The 20950-nt window shown below is 40.0% G+C and overlaps 1 long non-coding RNA gene across 1 annotated transcript in view; it reads left to right on the top strand.

The window, feature by feature from the left end:
* The window catches only part of LOC127500822 (uncharacterized), a 99706-nt gene that overhangs the window by 41778 nt on the left and 36978 nt on the right, over positions 1-20950 (top strand). The window contains exon 2 of the long non-coding RNA XR_007926436.1: positions 12113-12320. This is a non-coding gene — a long non-coding RNA (uncharacterized LOC127500822). The remainder of the gene's footprint in view (positions 1-12112; positions 12321-20950) is intronic.

Consider the following 20950-nt stretch of genomic DNA (forward strand, 5'->3'; position numbering starts at 1 on the left):
GAGGATAAAAAAAACTCTCGGATCATCAAAAATACATTAATTTGTGTTCTGAAGTTCAAAGGACTTACGGGTGTGGAACGACATGAGGGTGAGTAATTAATGACAGAATTTTTTGGGCGAATTAACCCTTTATGTACACAGTCTTGTACCTTTGTCTTTTTATCTGATTTTCAAACTTTTTTGCTTCAAATCAAAGTTTGTAGTGTTGTGATTCACCTCGTAGCTGATTGGCTTGGTTCATGGCTTATAACTCTTTAACAAAGACTATTTTAAAAACCCTATTGGAAAAATGAATGAGAAAAACTGTTGTACTATTACCTTGGTAAATTGCAAAATAAAAGTCACTGCTGTAAGCTTGTTTCTAATACAACAGCTGAGGGAGTAATGGTAAATTTGACACATCTCTCTCTTCTGACTAATGTAATCAATCTATCTCTTTCTCTATTTCCTCTTTTGGAAAGTTGTGGAAACACTTGTGGATTTTTTTTCTTTTCCTATTACAGCAAATGACACAATGTCTCCTTTTTACTACTATAGAAGTTTATCCGACTATGATGACTTTTGAGATCCCAGAAATGTGAAAATGGTCACGTACAGTACTTATGCTGGTGTCATAGAACCCAAAAGAAAAAAGAAAAAAAAAAAAAGGAAAAAAAAAAGAAAACTAGATCCATGTCAACAAGTACAGATTGGTATAGAATGACACGATTCGGGAATGGTAACCGCTTGGTCTGCTGACAGAAAAGTGCTTTGAGAGATTCTGGTCACTGCTTCTATTCAAGCAAAAATTACCCAAAAATAATCACTCAGAAAAATCATCCAAAAAATCATTAGGAAATAAGTAGAAAAAAACAAGCCACTTTATAGAGCAAAATCATGTTAGCATTAAACTGTCTGACATGCCCTAGTTTATTCTTGCTAAATTTCCCAAACAAGCCAACGTAAAAAAATCGATCTTTCTGAAATACTTTGTTTTTCAAGAATGGAGGCTGGAGAATGAGAGAAGAAATTGTTCTACAGTAATGCTGCAGGCTCAAAGCAATGTCCTAATTATCCAAATGGAGAGCTGCGGCCTGGCCAAGTAGCCTTTAATTCTCACTCAGGACTTTGTTCAGTTGGCGTAAGGTTGCTTGTTTTTCAAGTAATGTGAATTGATGCTCTAAATCCAGTGGTTTAATTTCTATTTGGCTGTGTATAATGCCATCAGACATTTCTTTTTTCTTTTTTTTTTTTGACCATGCAGGCCAGACACAATAACTGTGAGTGTGGCCTACAGGGTGTCGCCTGTAATGAATGAGTGTAAGAGAGCACTGAGCTCTGAAATAAAATATTTTTCTAGCATATATAATAGGAGACCTTGAGGTTTCAGATGTCCACTTTTCTACAACATAGATTCTGTTTTATAGGGGTTTTTTATCGTTTTCCAGTGCAGTCAGGTATTTCCTTAATCGTGTCAAGCCACTCTTGTATTTGCTTTCTCTCTTTCCTCTGCCTGTGCTGTAGGACTCGCTGTATAGCTGTGTGTTGTAATTACTGGGTTAAAGCTGTGTAGGGTCCTGAGCCTCCCCGATCAATTACAGGTCAGGGTGTAGGACTCCTCTCGCCTTCCAGCTACACTCTTTCATCTACTCTACACCTCACAAACTAGCTTTCTCTGTCTGTCCTTTCATACCATTCTCTCTGCTTCTCTCTCTTTGCTTCTCTATATTTCTTCCTGCTTTCTGGCATCCCTACTGTGTCTCTCAAATTGCTGCTGTATCGCTGTTGTTTTTCTCCTCTCCTCTTACCTCCTCAACCCCTAACTGCATTTACTGCATTTGATTGCTCATATGCTCTTCCTGCTCTCATTTTTTTTCTTTTTTTTTTTTTTTCTGATGTTGTGTTGAACTGTGTTGTATTATTCTTTGCTGTTTTATGTTGTGAATAGGAAAAAAAATCTTTTAAAAATGTAGTTTAAAACATGTGCCAAGTTCTTAGAACTTTTTGTATTCATGTTGGTCACATGTGGTTTGGAAAGAATTTTATATGAAAAAATGTTAAGCAGTGCAACTGTTTTTAACATTGATAAAAATAATAATAAAAAATGTTACCTGAGCACCTAATCAGCATATTAGAATGATTTCTGAAGGATCGTGTGACACTGAAGACTGGAGTAATGATGCTGAAATTCAGCTTTGTCATCACAGGAATAAATTACATTTTAAAATATGTTAAAAGAGAAAACAGCTCTTTTAATTTGTGATATTTCATAATATTTTTTTCTTTATGGTATCTGGACAGAAAATCATGTTTTTGCATTGATTTGTGTTGTGTGTTGTGCTGTATCATGTTTTGTTGTGTGGTGTTATATTGAGTTGTGTTGTGCTGGGGCGGGGGGTGGATCTGGCGTGGGCAGCTGAGCTGGCTGGCACCGCCAGGCCTGTGTGCCCGCCTGGCACAGAGATTGATGCTGTATGGCACTCATGCCACTAAATCATGGTAATTAGGCGATAGACGCACCCCTGTGATTAGGGCATCCCGCATGGCCCAATGTCTGTTAAACACACACCACACAAACTCTCTCTAGATACACAGAGAAACAGAAAGTGAAGGAGGATGGAAGGATGTGCACAGGGGAAAGATGAAGAGCGAGGACAAGGTACATTAAAGATGAAGAGAGAGAGACAGAGAAGTGATGAAAGTGAGAAGAACAGAGCAAACCAAAGAGCAGCTTTAGTCAGGATGAATACAGTAAGTGAAAAGCAAGATTGAACAAAAAAGCCAAGTATGGACCAAGAAACAACACGTTAAAGGGAGAGTTTACCCAAAAATGAAAATTCTGTCATCATTTACTCACCCTCAAGTTGTTCCAAACCTGTATGGGTTTCTTTTCTCTGATGAACACAAAAGAAGATATTTTAAAGAATGTCGGTAACCAAACAGCTGAAGTCAATGTGGCCCATCAACTGTTTGGTTAGCCTTATTCTTCAAAATATTATGGCTGCCCCCTAATAGCTGACAAACCGTTAGTCGAGGAGAAGAGGCTTAGTCGACCAAAATTATATTAGTCGCTTAAGCTGTGCACACTGCGATTTTTATAATAGACCTTTACGATTGTTGCTTGTCAGACTGTACGAACATGATCCTCGTCACACTGTGGGATCTCAGCTGTCATTTATGTCAGACTGTACGACAGTCAAGACGCGTTAAAAACGGACTAGCGATCAAAGACTACAGATTTTTGCCTAAGATTATAGGAATCTTTTAGGATTCTCAAAATTTGTCTCAGACGACCAAATCGTGGACAAAATTGCCCAGTGTGCACCCGCCTTTAGTCGCAAGAAAAAAAATCCACAGGAAGTAGCGAAGTCACACAGTCGGTGACGGACAGATCGGTAACAGATGGTCTATTGGGCAGGACTTCAAACGCTCGCCTATCATTCATCAACCTCAAATATGGCTTATCATCTGAAACATGATAGTAGTAGCAACTTTACATGGCCGCCCACTTTAACGTTAACCTAGAAAAGTGTTTGTGCGGAGTGTGAAAGCTGAATAGTGGCACACTTACTGCATGACAGCTAACATGGAGGCGCCGGCGCAATCACTTGCACTTAAAATACTCCGTCATTTTTGGTCATACAGATAAGAGTAATACATCTTTTGAATCTGTGAAGAGTCTACTTTTATTTGTGTGTACTCACAATAACAAGACGTGCTTTTGTAAAATAATGAACGCAAACAGGTTGTGCTTTCTGCCGCCTCTGTCTGTGAACTTGAGCGTGTGCATGAAAAAGGAAAGAAAAGAACCGAAACTCCATGTAAACTTGCCTCGCAGACATGGAAAAAAATGATAGAAAGTGAAATGTCCACTTCTAAATGAACCAATTCAAATGGAAAACAAATATTCTCGGGTTATGTAATCCGTATGAAACATGCATATAGGTGCATCCACTACTGCGGAGATGATGAGTCAGCATCGTCAACTTCATCACTGCAGCCGAACATACAGAAAACACTAGTTTATCAATTAATTATTAAATTGTTAAAGCAATCTCCTTGCTGTTTTCCCCCCGACACATTCATAATCATTACTTCTGCCGCTTAAAATGAACGACTGCTATTCGACCAGAAAAATCTTTTAGTCGAGGGCAGCCCTACAAAATATCTTCTTTTATGTTCAGCAGAAGAAAGAAATTCACAGGTTTGGAACATCCTGAGGGTGAATAAATGATGACAGAATTTTTATTTTTGGGTGAACTATACCTTTAAGAGAAATAAAGCTGTAGAAAAAGTGGGAGTGAATCACGGAAGAGAATGTGAAGGGTACTAGTAGTTCAGTCAGCTAAATTACCCCAAATAATATAGTGCAATTAGTGTGGAACGGCCATCACCCGAGATAATCTCACAACAGTGAGGGATGCCACAGCGCAGCTCCTGGGGGTAATGCAGTAGAAATGTGCATCTCTGTAGTAAAGCATCTACTAAAGGTCAGAGTGACTCACTGACTGTGTGTGTTTGTGTATGTGTGTGAGAGAGATACTCTAGGGGAATATGGCGTAACAGGTTTGTGTAAAGCTCCATTCATATATTCAGAACCCAGAGTTTGAACACAAATTAACAAGCACCGCTTTAAGCAAGTAAACAAACAAACAAACAAACAAACACACGCTCAGGAGAGGTGCCATTTGTGCCTGGACATTTCAGCAATATTTATTTATTTAGTCTTATATTTAATGTTTACTTATTTATTTGGTCACTCTTCTCTTTATTTATTTAGTTGAATATTTATAAAGGTAGTTAGTTTAGTTTAATTTAGGTAATTAGTCTTTTATTTATTTAGTTAGTTGGTTATTTATGTGTTTTTGTTTAGTTAGTTGTTTAGTCTTTTATTTATTTAGTCTTTAGTTAATTATTTAGTTAGTCATCTATTTTATTTTATGTATTCTTTTTTAAAAAGATAATATCTATAACCTAGTAAAATGTAATAGTGACAAAAGGGCACAAGAAAATTGGCTGCTATTCTGATGTGCGTAATCAAAAATTGATGTTTTAATTTCTAGTTCATACACACTCAGAGACACATCCCATGATGTAAGTAAGTTCACTATCTTGTCAGTGACATACAGAAGTGAGTCATGGGCATAAATGGCACCATTTCCTGAGGACCAGTGATGTGGAGAATGATTCAGGCCGTCAAAGGTGGACACAGGCTCCTGACACTTTGTGGAATGGACTGACTCATTAACAATTCATGGCTGACTGATTGAGAGATTAATTGTTTCTGTCTAACAGGCGTCGGATTGAAGCTTAATACCTCTGTCATTTGTTATCTACACTGTCTATCACCCTCTCACACACATTCTCCCTGTCTATCTCTCTATCAGTCTTACACACAGCCACTCCTACCTCAATCTATCCCTGGAGAGTAATAAAATAAAACAATTACGTTCATCCTGTGTGTCCATATCGCTCAGTCTAGGCAGTGTACACTATACAAGATAATGGACTTTCCACCGGTGTAAAGAGCACAGAAGGAACTGGGCCACCCACCCTCCAACACAAACACATAGCCCACACCACAGCTAAATATACTCCCAATTACAACACCACGCTTCATTTATTATGCAACTCCCCACTCCACAAGATCCATCTGTGTGTGGTTGTGTTCATATTTGATTATATCGGCCCTTGCTCTTCGGCTTTTCTCTCGGGTTGTTTAAGAGGAGCAAAAACGCGCTCTCCCTTGTTAAACGTCTCTCAAAGCTTCAACCTGTTGGCCCTTCTGGTTGTACCAGGGCCTCATGGCGATGCCAGTCTGGAGCTTGTAGGAATGAGAGGAACGTTCCTCTGCTAATCTGGGTCACACAGGCACCATCTGCCTTGACAAGATTACTGGGTAGCAGGACAAGAAATCCTTTCTCTTTGGCCAGATTAAACATGAAATATAGGACAGGGGTAGAGGGAGGAAAAGCGGAGGAGACTGGGTGTTTTGGGTCTGTCTGAACAGGGCATGTCTCGGGGGGCCGATGGCTGAGGTGGCGGTCCCATGACAAATAGGTTCAATATATCTTTCTGCAGTTCCTCGTACTAGTCGTTTCCGAGTTTGAGGCCTGCGGAAGGATTAGTATTCTTGATTATTTCTGTGTATTATTGTTATATCATATCTCTATATTTGTTTCTGTATATGTGATCTGCAAATCCTGACAAATGCTGTTTGGTTTGATCCAGATTCACCCACTATTTGATTAGATATTTTTAGGGGGATTCCTTTTAAGGCAGCATCCTAACTGAAAGTGACTGATTTGAAATGTTTGCTCAAAAAAAAAAAAAAACATCACAAACCAGACTAAGATGGTTTGCTGGTCTCCCTGCTTTGTATGTTGGTTTTAGAGGGGTTTTAGATTTTTCAGCTTGTTCAGGCCATCTTAAACAAGCGAAGACCATCCTAAACCAACGAAAACCAAACCAGCTTAGGTTGGTTTAAACAGGTTTTTGAAGTAGTGTTATTTTAGTATGGTTGAGATAATATTATAGGTTTCACAGACAGGGCTTAGCCTAAGCCAGGATTATGCCTTAGTTCAATTAGGGCATTTAAGTAGCTTTTATAAACGTTCACTAGAAAAACAAATTACTGGTGTGCATCTTGAGACAAAATAATGACAGACATGTTTTAAGATATGTCAGTACTGCTTATTACATATAACGAAATAGAACTAAATCGTGTCAAATTAAAGTGTTTACTGGAGTTATTTTAAATATATTGGTGCTTAGTTGAATTACGTTTCTGCTACACAAAGTATTTGAGTAATTTTTATGAGGAAAATTGAGTTGAAATTATTTAAGGGTGCATGTTGAAGACATGTAAAGGCTATTTGGTCAAACACAAATTAGATGAGTTCAAAATACTTAGAAGTCTGATGCAGATAGTTGCCTCAATTTGTTTGAGTAAAACCAAGGCGATATTTTTTACAGTGCAGTTGCTTTCAGTTAAAACAGCTCAAACCTTGTCTGTGAAACCGGGGGTAAGTTTAACTAAATGAAAATTAGAATGTTTCCCTGGCAACTAGCTGAAATAAAATTCAATGAGGTTTTTTTTAAAATATATATTTTTTTCTGTTAAAGGGTTAGTTAAGGCCTGCATCGCCAGCAAGAACATTTCCTTTTTCAATGCCCAGAAAGCTACTAAAAACATAGTTAAAACAGTTCATGTGACTACAGTGGTTCAACCTTAATATTATAAAGCGTTGAGAATACTTTTTGTGCGCCAAAAATAACAAAATAGCGACTTTATTCAACAATATCTAGTGATGGACGATTTCAAAACACTGCTTCATGAAGCTTCGAAGCTTTACAAATCTTCTGTTTCAAATCAGTGGTTCAGAGTGCCAAAATCACATGATTTCAGTAAATGAGGCTTTGTTACGTCATAAGTGTTTTGAAACTTCAATAGTTCAAGTGACTTTGCCAGTTTGATACATGCTCTGAACCACTGATTCGAAACAAAAGATTGGTAAAGCTTCGAAGCTTCATGAAGCAGTGTTTTGAAATCGCCCATCACTAGATATTGTTCAATAAAGTTGCTATTTTGTTATTTTTGGCGCACAAAAAGTATTCTCATCGCTTTTTAAAATTAAGGTTGAACCACTGTAGTCACATTAACTGTTTTAAATATGTTTTTAGTAGCTTTCTGGGCATTGAAAAAGGAAGTGTTCTTGCTGGTGATGCAGGCCTCACTGAGCCATTGGATTTTATCAAAAATATCTTAATTTGTGTTCCGAAGATGAACGAAGGTCTCACGGGTGTGGAACGACATGAGGGTGAGTAATAAATGACAGAATTTTCATTTTTGGGTGAACTAACCCTTTAATGTTTATTTTATTTCTAAAAACAAAAATGTTTTAGTCAACTATAATAACCCTGTTTTGAAGCAGAGTCTGCATGGATAACATGTTTGCAACAAAAACTTACTGTTGCTTCAAACTGAGTTTGATGTTAGCATTTTGCTAGACTGACAACACTACTGTATAACTAGCATGAAAAATGCATAGCAAACACAAGTATCAGGTATGGATACTTTTCAGTAGTGAATGATTTCATATCAGTGTTAGTATCAACTCCGTACACCATCTTAGATGCATTTTTGTCCTTAGAGCTTGTTGCAGTGCATTCTGGGATTACCTTCTTTCAGACATGCAACACTGCCTCAGAATTTGATTAAAAAGGGCAATGATGCTGTCAAGTTTGGCTAATCCTAAAAAAATGTTTGGTTTGATCCAGATTTACCCACAATTTGATAAAATATCTTTAGTTTTTTGATTTTCACATACTGCCTACATGGCAGCTCCCTTCTAAGCCAGCATCCTAGCTGAAAGTGAGTGCTCTGAAACGATCTTCTGCTGAAAAAAAGCATCATAAACCAGCCTAAGTTAGATTGCTGGTCTCCCAGCCTGGTCAAGCTGGTATGATGTATGTTTAGAGGGGTTTTAAGGTATTTTACAGCCATCTTAGACCAACTAAACAACCAAACTTAAAAACTAAACAACCAAAGCTTAAACTGGTTTAAAAACTTTTCCCCCCAGCAGGATCTGCCTTAGAATTTGACTAAAAAGATGTATGTTTGCTGTCTACTATTTGAAACAGCTTTCAAAGATGCTGTCAAGTTTGTCTAACCCACTAAGTTTAGGAGCAGCGCTCGTGTCTAACGTGTCTGTATGACTGTGCGAATGCTCTCTGTATTTGTATGTTCTCGTGTGGCGCAGGTGAGAGCATGCTCTGGTGGTTCTCGAGGCGAAGGCGTGAAATGAAAGTCGATGCCGTCACCATGGAAACGCCGTTTCCCCTCTTGCTTTCTTCTTCTCGGCGCTCTGCTGCGCTTTGAGTGGCGTTTCTTTTGATGAGACGCTCGCACAAAATGGCAGCCCAGCCTCGGCTCTCGCTCTCTCACGTTTGTTCCCCTTCTTCCTGCAGCTCATTTCATCTGTTTCTCGATCCATCTTTCTTCGCACTGATGCAAGTGTCACCATTTCTATAACAACCTGTCATAATTAATAAAGCATGGACACCGTTAATCGCGCTCATCAAATGTTAAAACGCAGACAAACACACATACTGTCACCATGACTTCTTTACCAGTGGCAGAGGAGAACTGAGCATCAAGCCAGTAATGGTCTAATTAGATGTGTGGGGAGCTCGACTACACTGAACCCACAGAAAGAGCAAGAGACAGAGAAGAAATATATGAAGACGTAGGGCCGATTCTGTTATCTGTTGGCCAGGGGATGACATCAGGCTGTGCTCAGTGTTTCTGAGCACAGCTGTGTTACATTGTTTATTCTCTGTCCATGTCACTGCATGAGGCATGAGCGCTGGAGTGTGTGTATGAAGGGGTGTTCATCACCAGGAATGCTTCATCACTGATCCTAGGGCCCTGTTTACACCTGGTATTAAGATGCGTTTTGGTCGCTCGGATCACAAGTAGACGCAATCCGTCTCTTTTGTCCACCTTCAACCACTTCTGTCCAGAATTCTTCGAGGGGAGGGTCTGTGGGTGGGTAAATGTGTGTTTTTTTTTTTTTTTTTTGGACAAATGGACAAAATAAGCTCGCACAATTTACAAATGAATGCGCACGGAGATGACGGAAAAACATACTACTTTATTTCACAGCCGCAAGGTCACGTTGAACACTGTGAGTGCGTGTTAGAAAGCAGGAATGGTGAGAGAACATTGTGCTAGGTACGTTTTTCGTCACCAAACCTGGGTCTTCAGCCGACAAAGTTTAAATCTCGTCTGGCTCGCATGCTTAACATAATGTTTACACATTAAGTCAGTAGGTGGAAAGTAGGCGCTCTTTAGTGGCTGCTCGAACACATTCTACCACATGAGCGTTTACACTAAGAAAGCAATCTGGTCGAATGAGTTCTCGACTACCTCTGGAAGTGGTCGAAAGTGGACAAGCTCAAAACGTTTTTCATCCCGTTTACACATGTATTTAGGTGTAAACAGGGCCTAGGTTTTACAATGAATGTCAGGCAGCAAAAGGCCCTTATTACTCACTCATGTAGTTCCAAGTCCAAAAGACTTTTGTTCATTTTCGAAACACAGATGAATGGTAAACCAAGAATTGAGGCAGACATGCAGGGTCAGAATGGGTTAGTTCAACTAAAAATGAAAATTCTGTCATTACTAGGGGCTTTCGCACTAGAGGAACCTTTCATAGCTCCTATAACTATTGGCTGAAGTACCCGGATTTTGCCCTGTTCACACTGCAGGAACTAGGAACGATTTTAGTTCTAGGAACTCCTTTTGGGGGAACTAAATTAGCTCCTAGGGTCTAAACCAGCACCCGACATTTTTAAAAAGCTGTGTAAACATATTTACTTCACGAAGACGGAAAACAGTGATAACGGCATTTACCTGTTGTCTGCAGGGTTATGTTCTTTTCTACGCCTTGATGATATGTAATACTGAAAGTTGTCATAGGAGATTTCATCTTTCAGTAAATAATGCGTTTACATCTCCATTATCACGAAACCCATGACACACAACAAACACAGCTCCGATCACGGCAAAAACAAATCTCATTGGTTTTCACACATCACGCAAGCATGCTTGAGCTTCTGTTTACCAAATTTGAGTGCTGTGTGAACTTTTTATTCGTTAAAATTAAATGATGAATTAAAGAATCAGTAATCAACACTTGTCTCTATTGTTCACCATCTTTAGTGAATTTAACTCTTTTGAATGCATATGGATTGTCTTCTCTGTGAAAGATACACTATGGTTCAAAAGTTTGGGGTCAGTACTTTAAAAAAAAAAAAAAACACTTATTCAGCAAGTATGCATTCTTTGATCAAAAGTAACAGTAAAGACATTTATAATGTTACAAAAGATTTACACTCAAATAAATGCTGTCAAAATACTCCACAGATCATTTATTATAGCTTATCAAATTTGACCTTATTTGGGTGCGAGCAAAAACACGTTTTTGTGTGTCCCTTTAAATGCAAATGAGCTGCTGCTCCCGGCACTTTCCAAAAGAGGGCGGAGCTTTAACAGCTCATGCTTTGTTGTTCAACAACAACAAAGCTGGAGAATCTCTCGCAGCCAAAATGACGAGTAATGGTGTTCAGCCTTACATTGTTCAAACCAGAGTCGGACACTGATGGAGAGACTCAATAAGTAGTTACAAGTTATAGAATGCATGTGGACGTTTCTGAATGGTTAGTGGATAAATGTATGTAGTTGCTGTGGAGTTGATTCAACTCATCGACTAGCATGTGCTGTCATATTAATCTTTTGTGCAAATCCAGAGTTGATTTGACTCTCGTTTGTGAAGCAGTCCGGCGTAAAATTACGGCATGGCAACAACACTCTAAAACAACAACTCTTCCTCTTCAACATGACTCTTCAGCAGCCCAACATGGCCTCACCCCCTTTGTTGCGTGTTCTCGGGGGCAGGGTTTATGTAAATTTTAGGGTTAGTGATGTCACTAACCCAGGAAGAAGCTCGTTGTAGTCCTTAAATAGCAAATGCTTTAAAAGAAAATATCTCCCTTTGCATTGAACTTTGAGCATTGTAACTTTACAGATGCTGTTTATGCTCTAACAGCAACATTACACACTAACTAAAGTTCAAAAAGTGAAATCATAATCAACCACCCCTTTAAAACGATGTGTTATGCTACTATATGTTATGCTAACTTAGAAGTAGACAATAAGAAACAGCCTTTGTGCCAGGAACATATAATGCCTAAATTGCTGCCTACACAGTATGTAAAAAAAAAAAAAAAATCTTATAAATGTTTAATTTGCCCCTGCAAAAAATGCCCCTTAATAAAAAGACTCTGTTACAAAACTATATGTGTAATCGTTATACTTGATATACCTGATTTCAGTATGGCCATTTGAAATCATGTAAATTCATGCTTCATTTGGTTTTAATATATTTCTTGTTGTGTTAACAAGTACAGGTGCATAATAATCTATGTGCAAGCATGGAAGTCATATTCCAAGAGTTGTTTATTGCTTCGGTCTCTAGCCCCCCTCACATTAATTCTCTTTCATTTTGCCTTTTCTCTCATTACCTCCTCTCTTTCTCTCTCTCTCTCTGACGCTGTCAAAATTTGCCAGGTGACGGTGGATGCAATGTGACTCCTGATTAGTTGCTCTGGCAACCTCCGGGAACGTTCACTGGTGGCCATGGCAACGGCTGAAGCATGGCGATGGAACCAGGCTGATTATTTCGATTTAGAACGGGAATGAGAATTCGGAGGTGGCTTGGCATACCACAACGTCATCAACGGAGATGTTGCTTGTCAATAATACTGAAGCTTGACTGGTGTGTATATATGTGCAATCTCTTCTGCAATGAAGAGATTTTAGGAGCTTATTTAGAATGGCAGAGCTGGGGGTGGGGGGATTGGTTTGTGAGGAGGTAGAGATGGGGAACTGGTTCACGTGGAGGGGGAGATAGCTCCAGGCAGCAAGACCTCCAAGCAGTTTTCCATTATGCTTAATTCCATAGAAACCAAACCCAGAAAGACAGGAAACATGGACAGCAAAGAAAGCACTGGGTGCTTATGTGAGGGAATGCATATGGGAGCGAGGGAGTTTGAACGTGTGCTTTTAATACCACCATATTTCCCTCACTAGAGACACATATGTGCCCTTTTAATCCTTTACACTTCCTTTTGAAATATGCTATGGCCCCTTTTTAAGTGTGACACCATTTAAAGCATTGGCACAACAATAGTCAGGGTCAGTAGTTTTATTTAGGTATATACTTTAAAATCTATACCATGTATATGTTCTGCTTGACTGAGATATTGACAGCACTGCTTCAGCCATCAGAATCATACAACATCCAGCCTGAGGCAATGAGGGTTGAGTCATGGTTCACATGTAAACTTATAATCCGTTCAACCGCTTGAAATATGTTGTGACTTAGTTTGTGGTATGTTTAGAATAGAAATAGAAAAATGAAATATTAACAGCCAGATCACAGCTAAGAATCATTTTAAATTATTCAAACTTAGATGAAGAAAGTATTGTTTAGGTCCTGTTGTCGTCAGTAAAGAGTTTCTTTTTTTTTTGTCTCTATCAATTCAATTGATGATAAACTGATCAGGCATAACATTATGACCACCTTCTTAATATTGTGTTTGTCCACACTTTGCTGCCAAAACAGCCCTGACCTGTCGAGGCATGGACTCCACTAGATTCCTGAAGGTGTGCTGTGGTATCTGGCACCAAGATGTTAGCAGCAGATCCTTTAAGTCCTGTAAGTTTAGAGGTTGGGCCTCCATGGATCGGACTTGTTTGTTCAGCACATTCCACAGATGCTCGATTGGATTGAGATCTGGGGAATTTGGAGGCCAAATCAACACCTCGAACTCGTTGTTGTGCTCCTCAAATCATTCCTGAACCATGCTGAAAGAGGCCACAGCCACCAGGGAATACCGTTTCCATGAAAGGGTGTACATGGTCTGCAACAATGCTTAGGTAGGTGGTACGTGTCAAAGTAACATCCACATGGATGGCAGGACCCAAGGTTTCCCAGCAGAACATTGCCCAACGCATCACACTGCCTCTGCCGGCTTGCCTTTTTCCCATAGTGCATCCTTACCATGTGTTCCCCAGGTAAGCAACGCTCATGCACCCGGCCATCCACATTATGTAAAAGAAAACGTGATTCATCAGACCAGGCCACCTTCTTCCATTGCTCTGTGGTCCAGTTCTGATGCTCACGTGCCCACTGTTGGTGCTTTCGGCGGTGGACAGGGGTCAGCATGGGCACCCTGTTTGGTCTGCGGCTATGCAGCCCCATACACAACAAACTGCGATGCACTGTGTATTCTGACACCTTTCTATCAGAACCAGCATTAACTTCTTGAGCAATTTGAGCTACAGTAGCTCGTCTGTTGGATCAGACCACAAGGGCCAGCCTTCGCTCCCCACTTGCCCCACTTGCCGCCCATGACCCTGTCACCGGTTCACCACTGTTCCTTTCTTGGACCACTTTTGATAGATACTAACCACTGCAAACTGGGAACACCCCACAAGAGCTGCAGTTTTGGAGATGCTCTGACCCAGTCATCTAGCCATCACAATTTGCCCTTGTCAGACTCGCTCAAATCCTTACGCTTGCCCATTTTTCCTGCTTCTAACACATCAAAAATGAGGACAAAATGTTCACTTGCTGCCTAATATATCTCACCCTTTGGTATCTGGTACCTAGACATTAGCAGCAGATCCTTCATGTCCTGTAGGTTGTGAGGTGGAGCCACTGTGTACCGAACTTGTTGGTCCAGCCCATCCCACAGATGCTCAGTTGGATTGAGATCTGGAAAATTTGGAGGCCAGGATAACACCTTCAACTCTTCATCATGTTCCTCAAACCATTCCTGAACAATGTGTGCAGTGTGGCAGGGTGCTTTATTCTGCTGTAAGAGGCCACTTCCACCAGGAAGTGCATTTACACCATTGTCATGAAAGGATGTACCTGGCCTGCAACAATGTTAAGGTAGGTGGCACGTGTCAATTACGTCCACATGAATGACCGGAGCCAGGGTTTCCCAGCAGAACATTGCCCAGAGCATCACACTCCCTCCACCGGCTTGTCGACGTCACACTGTGCGTCCTGATGCCATCACTTCCCCAGGTAAAAGGCCATCTACGTGATGTAAAAGAAAATGGGATTCATTGAACCAGGCATCTTCCTTACACTGCTCCAAGGTCCAGTTCCTATGCTTGGCCATTGTAGGCTCTTTCAGCAGTGGGCATGGGTCATCATAGGCACTCTGATTGGTCTACGTTTACGCAGCCCCATACACAGCAGAGTGCGATGCACCGTGTGTTGTGACACAGTCCTTCATGATTCATAACCATCATTAAAATTTTGTGTGACTTGTGCCTGGCTCAGATCAGACGTGATAGCCTTCGTTGTCCTTTGTGCATCAATGAGTCTTGGGCGCCCAGCACCCTGTCACTGTTATGCGGTTTGTTCCTCCTCAGACTACTGTCGGTAAATTCTCACCACTGCTGACCGGGAGCAACACACAAGCCTTGCCTGTTTCAGAGATACTCAGTCGCCTTGCCAAACAAAAAGGCCCTTTTCAAAGTTGCTCAGATCTTTATTCCTGGCCATTTCTCCTGCATCCAACATGTTGATTACAAGAACTAATTGTTTGTTTACCATCTAATCTACCCAAACCTTAATATGTGGCCTTGTGAGGAGATGATCAACGATATTCGCTTCACCTGTGACGGGTCATTATGTTTTGGCTCATCAGTGTATATTTAAACACGATCATTAGTACTCACATGTACTCATACTTTTTGTTTTACTTAGTTACACCACATGACATTTTTAGTGATTAAATTGGTGAAAAATGGTATGAAACCAACATAAAAGTACAAGATTTTTTTAGTCATTTTTGTTGTATTGTTGCAGCAGCCTTATCTGTTAAAAATGACTACTGGCCTGAAAACATGTCTGGTTTTATAATTCATTATCATGATCTCATGTGCATACAGAATGTGCAGTGGATGAAAATCTGCGACCCCATCCATAATGCCCACTTGCACATTGTGACAGTTGTCTCTCTTTCGCTCTGGTGCAGACGACCCTAGTTAATAGCTACGTTTACATGGACGCCTTTCATTTCAATCAGAATGAAATTATGCCGATTGATGAATCCGAACATAGTGTTTACATGGCCTCTAATGTTGGCATCTAATATTCTCTGGAGAATATTAGATTGACACGACAGTCATTTATAATACTATATTCAACAACAACAACAGCTCGTTCTGTGCGTCATTACACAATTTCTACATCAATGCACATGCGCAGAATGTTCCAGTTTCGGTTTTCAATCTGATCAAGTGTTTACATGTCCTATCGAACGGATTAGAAAACCACCCCTTACAATCCGAATGAAATTTCAGTCGGATTTGACCAATTCATTCTGACTGACATCGTTACAGGTGACTTTTTTTATTCCGACTGTATTACTAGTCCGATTACAATCGGATTAATAAGGTCCATGTTAACGCAGCTGTAGAGTTTACTACTTTAGTCACCATGTGGCTCCATTCTCGCTGAAGTACAGATTCAAATTCAAGGATGAGGTGATGACAGCTAACTTAAGTATGACATGATTCAGTGCTAACTCTCTCAACATGGCTGCTATCTCCAATTGTAAAACTGTCGACGAGATAGCTCATAATTTCATGGGAAACTTGAACTTCAAAATAGTTAGTGATTCTCTGCTCACTCCCAAGATCCCTATGAGGATTGAACCCGGGCCGTGGTCCAGTGCGGCCTGCCCTCTAATGATATATATGTGGTCTTCCTGCAATTAATTCAGAACATATGGCATGAGGTCAACGCTGCTATGGAGCAATAGGAACTGAGCCCATATATGCTGAGTGCATGTATAGATTTATTCATTGACTTTCTTAATTGTGTTTCACATGAAACAAGGTTCCTCTTTAATCAGAGAGTGAGAGTTACGTATTGCCAGTTAAATGTTTGCCAGTTAAAACTTTTTTTTTTTAATTTATTAAAATTAATTATTAAATAACTAAGTGATTTATTTAACCCATTTTTGGGGGAAATTATTGAAACTCAAATTCCAGTATTTGTTTGAGGCATTTTTCCATGGTAGAGGTAAATATAGTTCTCCCATAGGTTTCCCCATGTTCTTCACAATTTATGATCTTCTCTATGAACTCAATCCTCCCACACTCCGTCTATGGGCTTTTTTTTTTTTTTTTTTTCAGCAGCTATGAATGTCGATTGTAACCTATATGCTTTTATGTCTAGAATATGAGGTCAAGTATGGCTGAGGTATGCAGGGTTGTAGACTTCAACCCTCCATCTGGGCCGTGGTGTATCCTGATTAAGGAGTGAGGGGTCTTAAGGAGAGAGGCTGAAAATGCCTCAAACCTCCTCTCTGGCCATCACACATGAACGCTCACACCCCTCACAAAAAAGATTACGATATCCAGCGAGTGTTAGACCACACAGGGGTCACACAAACCTACCCTTCGTCGGTGGGACGCTTGATGAAAACTCCCCCTGACAGGCACATCAATAATCTAAACTTCCAACGCCCTGCCTTCACTCCAGATCTGCTCAAACTCTCCCCTGCACCAGAGTCAAGGAGAGGGAGAGGGAGGGAGGAGAAACTACCATGAAAAATAAACGACAAATCCCAAAGGGCAGACTGCAATAAATGTCAGTCTGCATCAGGGGGAGCAGGTTTGTGGAGCGAGCAACTAGCATCGGAGCGCAGGAACGTCACGGCGAGGACAGGCTTCTTTCTCTTCCCCTCCCTGCCCTCGTCTCTGACTAACCTCGATAAGGACGGACAGGCCGGACACCCGTTCTCACACGGCATCATGTGCAACCCACTCCTGATCTATATCACAGGAAGTTCTATTGCTGACTGGGACCCTGAATCGACTTCACACTGTACACGTTCCCATATGTCAGATTAATGTAACTTGCTGTTACAGGTCTCTTTAAGGCAAGTCAGTTCAGTTGGCTGCCATTTTGTTAACACCTGTAGGCAGTTATTTTCTAAGTGGGGTGTTGTACAAGTACAAGTCCTATCTATTTGAATAGGCAAATTCCAAAACTATCAAGATTGAGTTTTTAATAACACATTTCAGATTAGCAATACAATCTAACAGCCAACACACTCTCATGACAATCTGTAACAATTTTATGTTTTGGTGAATTGATGGAAAACTCTTTATTTTAGGGTCTTTTAACTAGTTACTTATTATCATCATACATATTACTAGAATATTGGCTGTTTATTAGTAATTATTAAGCACATATTGATGCCTTATTCTGCATGACCTTATTCTACATTCTTAATCCTACCCAATACCTAAACTTAACAACTAACTTATTAACTATTAATAAGCAGTAAATTAGGAATTTATTGAAGGAAAAGTCGTAGTTAATAGTGAATACATGTTCCCTATACTAAAGTGTTACCAAAATTGGTTTAAATTCACCAAAATTCACCAATTCACTAAAATATAAAAGTTTTTTCATGATATTGGGTTAAAACAAAATCTTTCCTAAAGGCAATTGGTGCTTTATATGAATATTCTGGGTTTGATAAAAGTTAAGCTCAATCGACAACATTTGTTACTTTTTTGGTTTCATATAATTCTATCCAAAAAATGGATATAAAAATGACAAGAAATGCAAAGTTCTGTCATGAAACTCTAGATGGCGCAGGCTAATGGGTCCTTAACTCAATCCACGTGCAATAACATTATTCTCTATAGGGCACAGCTGATTGGTTCCTGCTGAACCAGTAGCCAGTGAGCCTGCTGTTCACCCTTCATACACTTGGTCAGCATTTGCTGTAACAGTTGCATCGTGTTTTCAGAAACCCTCCAGCTTCCCCAGCTCCACCTGTATAGATCTGCCACGGGTAATTCATGTACGCTATATTGTACAGCAGCAGCATGTCTTACTTGCTCACAGCAGCGTGTCATCTATGTATTGGCAGTAGCAAGTCCCGTACTTGCTCTGAAGCAGAAGCAATAACCTACAGCAGCAGCGTAGCAGATCTATTCTGTCAAGACCAAGCATATCAACATCGTCATATCCATTACCTTGCCAAACTAATATACTGATAAAATAATAGCATCATAAATTGAGCTTCTTTCGCTTAAATCATGCTAAAAACAATTTTTTTCTAGAGTAAACAAACCAACACTTTCATGGCAATGTGTAACAATTTTATGATTTGGCAAATTCGTATGATCTGCTTATGCCCCACTTAGGTTTGGGTTTAGGGCTAGACCTTTGTGTTTAGTTTTTTAAAACATCTTTACTACTCAAATAATACTCAAGGATTTAACAGAAAGGCAAAAAAAAAAAATAATTAACAAAAATGAATGTAAATGATTTATAAAATTATTAGCTTCACATTTCTGCTTATATTTTAGATTTTTTTGACAAGTCAATAACTCTTTTTGCAGTATCATCAACATTATGCTACAAATGCTGTCGATTAAGTTTAAAGGGTTAGTTCACCCAAAAATGAAAATTCTGTCATTAATTACTCACCCTCATGTCGTTTCACACTAGCAAGACCTTCGTTCATCTTCGGAACACAAATTAAGATATTTTTCATAAAATCCGATGGCTCATAGAGGCCTGCATCGGCAGCAAGATAATTAACACTTTCAGATGCCCAGAAAGCTATTCTCATCGCTTCATAACATTAAGGTTGAACCACTGTAGTCACATGAACTGTTTTAAATATGTCTTTAGTAGCTTTCTGGGCATTGAAAGTGTTAATTGTCTTGCTGGCAATGCAGGCCTCACTGAGCCATCGGATTTTATGAAAAATATCTTAATTTGTGTTCCGAAGATGAACGAAGGTCTTAAGGGTGTGGAACGACATGAGGGTGAGTAATTAATGACAGAATTTTCATTTTTGGGTGAACTAAACCTTTAACTTGTATTGAACCCACAATTATTTATTTTTTATTTTTTGAGAGGCAAGACTTACATTCCTACAGTGGTTTTGTTGAGCATTAAAATGACTCCAATTTCTATGACCCTTCTCCTCCCCCTTATACTGTCCCTGCAATGACTCATATAGCTGTCATGCTTTTAATAGGTGTAGGGACATTGCTGTCAAAATTATGCACCAATGGGCTTCAGAGGAACACATTGTGTTGAAAGTCTCTTTAACTTGTTGAAAACAAGGTGTAACACATTGCCGTAATGATTCAGCAGACGCATACAGTACATAACCGATGTAGCTGAATGTAAATTAAAACAAGATCTCCTTCGGCTCACAGCATTGATCCATATCTGTCACAACGGACTGTTTTGTTCTGAACACTGTTTCAATTATTCTAATTGCGGCTCAATTCCCATGTCATTATGGTAGTATGAGTCTTTGCGTTATGATGCAGAGAGAGATTGTGTGAGAAATGGAGATGGGGGCGTGCGTGCGTTAAAAACACATTTGTAGCTAATGGAAGACTAGCGGGCCCGTGCACTCCATAGCTGAGAACGATGCCTGTTGTCATGGCAGCGACATCTCACTTGTTTCCGTGGGAACAGCGATCCAAATCCTCTCTGACTGAATCCTGTCGATGCCTGACTTTGCCCTCCGGCAAGAAGAAGAGAGAGAGAAAGACAGACAGAGTAAAGGAAGAAAGACAGGGGGGAAATGCAGAAGAAAGCCGGTTTTCCCCCTCCAGGTCTGTGAGTGACCTGGAAAAGGCCCGTCCTGTGTTTATGCCTCCTGCTATATTGATGCATTTCCGCTGCGCTCTTTTCCCATGTGCTGCGTTTGAAGCATCGGTAATTACGCAGCCCTCTGAGCCAAATGCAGTCGGACGTCACAAATCTGAGCTCTCCATGAGCTTGTATCCATATTAACCAGACAACAAGCTCTCCTGGACCGGACTAGCGAGTGCCATTTTGGTTCAAGTCCAGACAAAGCAGCATTACAGAAGGTTGCAGATTCATTAAAACATACATCTACAACCTTTTATCTCACTAATCAGTCCGTCACCCATTAAAATAATTAGTATCTTCCGCAGGAGCCTGTGGAAAGACATAGGCCACTGATCTGCATAAAGACACATTCAGATTAAAGAAAACTGCTCCATTGCACTAATTAATTAGGCAAGTTGAGAAGATTAAAAATCATGTTAAGATTCCCTTTTCAAGCCTTCCTGCCCTTTCACTGGAATCGGACTGCTGACTGTGGTGGAGGTAACAGGTCTGAAACCACAGCCCAACAGGCCCGTTGAGACAGGGTTTTGACAGAGAGACTGAAATATGGATGAGCTGTGGGCACAAGTCATTTCCACACAACACAACAGCACATTGTGTCCTGGTAAACTAAGCGTACCGGCTTAACGTTTTGGCTTAAATACGATTTTGTTAGGATTCGTTTTCTAAATTGT

This window comes from Ctenopharyngodon idella, chromosome 19 (assembly GCF_019924925.1).
Source record: "Ctenopharyngodon idella isolate HZGC_01 chromosome 19, HZGC01, whole genome shotgun sequence".
NCBI classification, from domain to species: domain Eukaryota; kingdom Metazoa; phylum Chordata; class Actinopteri; order Cypriniformes; family Xenocyprididae; genus Ctenopharyngodon; species Ctenopharyngodon idella.